This window comes from Etheostoma spectabile, chromosome 19, assembly GCF_008692095.1.
Source record: "Etheostoma spectabile isolate EspeVRDwgs_2016 chromosome 19, UIUC_Espe_1.0, whole genome shotgun sequence".
NCBI classification, from domain to species: Eukaryota; Metazoa; Chordata; class Actinopteri; order Perciformes; family Percidae; genus Etheostoma; species Etheostoma spectabile.
The window spans coordinates 15432401-15438264 of NC_045751.1; the positions used below are offsets into that span (position 1 = coordinate 15432401).

General features: G+C 43.3%; 1 long non-coding RNA gene across 1 annotated transcript in view; it reads left to right on the forward strand.

Annotated features, from left to right (window-relative positions):
- Positions 1 to 5864, forward strand: part of LOC116707251 (uncharacterized) — an 8325-nt gene extending 2461 nt beyond the window's left edge. The window contains exons 2-3 of the long non-coding RNA XR_004336448.1: positions 669 to 670; positions 5689 to 5864. This is a non-coding gene — a long non-coding RNA (uncharacterized LOC116707251). The remainder of the gene's footprint in view (positions 1 to 668; positions 671 to 5688) is intronic.

Genomic DNA, 5864 nt, shown 5'->3' on the forward strand with positions numbered 1-5864 from the left:
TCAACCATAGTCCTCATAAATCCACCAGAGTTTAAAATTCCCCCAAAAAGAAAGCGGAAAACACATGCATTCGGTGGAATTTCATCAAGGACATAGACTAAGGAGCAGTTAACCACAGTCCTCATAAATCGACCAGAATTTAGAATTCCAACACAGAGAAAGTTGAAGGTAATGGACATCCGGCCAAAAAGGACATCCGGCTCACACACTCTGGCCCTTTCCCTTTCTCCAGCCACTTCTTACTGCCCACAGGCCGACGCATTACCAAGAAATTCTCAAGACTTGCCGTTATCAATCCATCCAGCAGATGCCCTTGGGTTTATCCACTGGTCCTTGTCACCTGACTCCCACATCCACCTGCTCACCTGTACTTATTCCCTAGTCTTGCATTCCAGACCACGGCGCTGTGAGTAAGGTCTGGCTACACCACACATACTGTATATTCCAGGATAGGAGAAAACAGCGCTGTGGGTTGTGTGGGTCCCAATCGTTTGGGGTGGTGCTAAGCTCCAGGCGCAGCAACGGTGGCTCTTCCAGCCCATCTCATCTCTCACGTTGTCCCAAACCTGGGAAGCAACTTGTTTTAGTGGAGCATGTGCACCCCACAAAAGAAAACGCCAAATACAATATTAATGAAGTTAATTATTTACATAATACATTCACATGAGATGTTTAAATTAGCTGGGTACATGGTTAAACATAATTTGCTCTTACTAGTGTATTGCTGTGTGTAATCCCACCAATCGGTCTCAAAAAGGTGAGGGGCAAAAAGCCTGACATCCGGCAAACGTCAGGCTTCATCCTGGAAATGTTCTTGTTGATCCAGACTGCTCATTTCCCAGTCACCCCCCCCCCCCCCCCCCCCCCCCCCCCCCCCACATACACACACACACACACACACACACATACACAACACACACACATTATTTATTCCAGCCCTTCTCTCATGTTGCCCAAAACCATTTGCATCTGGCCTTCTGTCCCTGTTCCTGCTTTCTTGTTACCTCTTCCTGTATTTTGATGTGTAGCCTGTTCCTGACCATTGCCTTTTAGTAAATGTGCACAGCACATGAATATTAAAACTAAACTAATACTTTCCATGTTAGGGGAAGTTACATGTTGGAACTGCATGTCCCAGTCTTATTGCCACAGAGGTTTTTGTACCGTCATGCCCGTACAGAAACCAAACCTCTGCTCACAACTTGTGTCTGGCAACGAGGGTTATAGCACTTCACAGATGTACAAGAGCAATGGCTGAAAACACTGTTTTTCAAAACCGTGTAACAATCAAACCCAACATGAAAAACAAATTGCCTCTTGGATCTCTTAATTTCTAGCTTGAGACACAGAAGCAGCAGGGGCTCTCTCTTAATTCTAACTGTGAAAATCTTTGTGTGCTGGAGAGCCTATCATCTGTTAGAAGCTGTGTTGTCTGGTTTAACGGGGGAGATTGCACATTTTGAGTGGCTGCCTCCCTTTGTTGTAATGTGTATGAATTATTGCTTATCAATTTGCATAACGTCATGAAAATGAGACAGAATGAATAATGCATCGCAGGGCACCACTTGCGGTTCCATTTTCAGTGTGGTTGCCGTGTGCTCACTTCCAAAGATCCCATTGAATATTGTGATTGCTATCAAGGTAGGGAGTGCGATGCAACAAGGAATGGACCCAAACACAGACAATCGAGCAGATAGGATCCGTTTGGTTATTTATTGACCAAATGGAGGTAGGCTGAGCAATCAAGAAACCAAGGAAGAGTCACGCTTCAATACAATTTTGCATTGGTGCCACTTCAGTTGAAGTTAATGTCTAGACTCACTATAACCCATCATGTCTGTGTTGTTTCACCTTTGAGTGAAAAAAGCTTCCACAAATTTAAAGAAAACACATTATGTTACGTTGACTGATGTTTTAATGTGCACCTCTTCTGTCCTTGTTATGGTCTCCTGACAGATCATGGATCAATGAGCTCAACTCCAGCCATTGGCCCAAGAGAGCAGCTACATCATGATACACGACCAAACAGGGCAGGTCTGACGCGTACATCGTGATTTTAAAGCTGTAGTGCGTAGTTTCTGTCGCCCCCATGAGGAATTCTAAGTAATGACAAAAACACTGTTGGCACGTCCACATGAAGGCGCACCACCCCCACCGCTCCTCCCCACAGTTGCTAGTAGCGATTAACCCATCAAATCAAGTCGGACACTGAGGATTAGCAGACATGATGGACTCTTTAGAAGAGGTAATTATCTTGTAATTGTGTTCTCTTTGTCTCCAAAGCTGAACGTTGCGGTTTCCTTTCTTAGCAATGACGTAAAAACGCATCATTCGAGCTTTGCTCTGTGAATGTCGCCATTTTGCACACCTGTACAGAGAGCATTCTACGTAGCTGACAGGCCTAATTGACTTTGTATCAAGTCATTTGGCAATGGCTTGAATGTAAAAGTTCAAAAAATAGTCGCGCACTGTTGCTTTAAGTTGTTAAGCTATAATGGCTGTAAGGTAACACTGCTGTCACCAACAAACAACATCGCACCTGACCAACCGACCAATCAGAATTGACAACCTGTATCCGTGACAATTAAAACTCTTTTCAATTACAACCCAATAGCAACAACGTGATATCTTGTGCAAATAAGATGACTTGTTGACAAAACAATCACAAACTAGATTTACGTTACAAAGATAAAGCTTTGATCAATTAAAATTAGTTTTAAGACTTTGGGGCTCCAGACTAATTTCTTCTTTGTTGCTTTGGGATGTTATCTGACCTTATATATATTTTTACATGTTTTGGCTGTTTATGAGCTTGGGTTGTGCAGTATTTATAAGGTTTGGGAACTGTAATGCAGACTACCTCTCCGTTTTCTTTGCCTGAGTTCCCACTAGAGTCAGAAGACCTATTCAATATTAATTCAAACACAGAGCTTTATGCTACACTGAATATAAACATTTTGTGCAACTCCAATTTTACCTTCCTTTCTCTCAGGGGTGTTTTTCCCCTTTCTCCCCACTGCATTTCTCTGCCTTGTACAAAATCAAACAATCTGAACAGTTTCAGCTCTCTGATCAGCTTACTGGCTGTATGGCCCTCTGCTTTGCCATATCTAGACCTGCACAAAATAACATCCACAGCTTGGTCTAGTTCAGAAAAACTATCAGTTTCTTCCAGAGGACTCAGATCATGTGCTGGCGAGCAGCTTACTCTATAATGAGTGGATGTGTGGCACTCAGAGCACGCTGGCAGGCCAGGATGAAGCCCAGAGTCATTGTCTATCCATTCCCCTTGCTACAGCAGCACGCTGGTGTCATGCTCACTCTCTTTGACTTTGGAATTATGGCGAGGATTTAGACTTAGCTGGCAGGAGGGGGTGCTGGATAAGAAGGATTTATTTCACCTCATCTGGAAAAACGTCTCCTCTGCCACACGACCACTTCAGTGACTCTTTATCCAGCCAGTGGGGTAGTGGACAATGTGGCCCATTCACTGAGCCGTAGCACAAATAGCTTGCTTTTTTTGTTTTTGTTGCTCAGTTCTGTTTGGGGGACATTTTCCCCACTACTTGTTACACTGAAATGTCAAAAGCTTAGACACGTTCAAATCCATCCATCCATGTGGCTACTCAGGGACGGTGTCAAAGAAGGCATCAGAGAGGGTAGAAGGTAAGATTTACTTGGCCTTCAAGGGCCACTCGTGACGGGAATAACAGGAGGACTCAAACGCAAGTCTCAAAAATTCAAATGGGTTTATTGTTCAGAGCGAGAGGGGAAGTGGGGAAGCAGACGCCAGGGACGGGAACGCAGAGACGGGGGAGTTGGGGAGTCTCGAAGGTGTGGTTTCTCTGGGAAAGCCAGGAGCGAGGAGCCGGGGAAGAGATACTGGAGCTGGGAGTGGAGACACAGACAGGTTGTAGCAGGGCGCCGTGGGAGGGGGACTGAGAGGAGAAGCCAGCTAACCGGAGACGGGGAAACAGGAGTGGAGGTAAAGACTGCTGGGGAAAAAACAAAAGAGGTAAGTATCACATCAAACACGGAGGCTAGGACACTCAAGAGCTCAGGAGAGCTTGTAAGAGTTTCACCAGGGTTACCGGAGCAACAATCAAGCAACGAGTGGATGAAGAGCCGGGGTAGACGTGCTGTGGTTGATTGAAGATGGCAGGCAGGTGTGAGGTGCGGGAGGGAGTGATTGTGGATGAGACTCAGGTGTGTGTGGTCAGCTGGCTTCAGCAGGAGGGAGAGTGAGGAAAAAAGAAAACACAGCAGGGACAAAACAGAGCAGGCCAACAGAAAACTAAGAAAAATAGTGAACAAAACAAATACTCACGGCCAGCCGGACCCCAACCAAAACAACCAATAGCCTTTGTGTATGTATATATATATATATATATATATATATATATATATATATTTATATATATATTTTTTTTTTTCTGCAGGCATTCCCCAAACTTACCAGTTAAGACTAGTCGTAGCTAGCTCGCTTTTGGTTAGCAAAGTGCTACTGAACACTGAACAAGACATTTTTAGGTGACCAAATTTGTCCTAATTACCTTGAAAACACAGTGAGAGGGTCAAAGTTTTGAGACGGAAACATTAACAACAACCAAAAATAGGTTTAGGTCTATTTTAATGCACACAGGGCCATGGCATTGCTTAGCCTCTTTCCTGGTAACAGGCCGCGTGCGTTATCGTCCCCCGCTTTATTGTCAATTTTAAAATGGGACCATCATTTACAAAATGAACATCATGCTGTATTGACGAAGACCTGAAACTAGCCATTGAGACCATGAACCATAAGGTAAATGTTTAGTGAGGGAAAAAATCATGTGAGAGGTGGTTTTATTTTTTCTATCAATGTATTATTTTCTTCTATAGAAACCGGCTTCTCTTTGCAACCCATGGAATGCAGGAAATTTGAATGCAGGTTTTAGGAACTTTTCAGTCCCAGAGGTTGACCCACCCCCAACCCTGACCCTCACATCCTCTTACATCCTCATTCTTCCTCTTGGTACTCATTGTATATTACCTTCTTCACCTTCTTGCACTGGCAATGGACATTGGGATTGGATGTAAGTCATGAGGTGTGAAGGACACAAGAGTGCCAGCCTCAATCTTCCATCTAAAACAAATCTGTGCCCGCATATGCAGAAGAATCACCGGACTACCCTTGAAGCTCAGTCATGCTGAAATCTAGACCACAGTGTTTTGCTTGCTTCAAGTACTCTTGAGCAGAGCAGATGCTCTAATCACGTAGTCAACCAGTCACCATTTGTCAGAAGTGCTGTTCCATTATCTCTTCCCTCTTCAGGTGCATTTCCTTTCACTCTTAGTTCTTGGTGGTTTAAGTGGCTGGCTGCAGATAATTATGAAGCTAATTTAACTCACAGGAATATCGGTGGTGGATGAGAAGTTTCAAATGTATAAATATTAGGGCTATTAACAGTAACCAAGCCGAGCATAATGCATTCATTTTTTTAAATCGCATTAATTGCATGCTGCCACTTATTATTTTATTATTTTTATCGGCTTTGCGTCGTGCCTAACATTTTGACCCTTTGCCGCACCTGTACTTATCATCAAGCTGCCATACTTCCTCATAACATGTCCTACTGCTGCAGGCATGACGGAGAAATACAGCATCAACACAATTCTAATACTAAGTAAATAAATAATAAACAAATGCAGATCTCAAAGTCAAGTTCATAAAGTAACTTTCTTTGCATTCATTTGATTCCCAATCAAGATACTCTGGTAAGAAGTTTCCATTGTTAATATGAACTTAAAAAACGTTCTGGAATGCAAAATAATAGAATTTTAATTCATTGTGATTAACTATAGAAATTCAGCGATTAATCGCGATT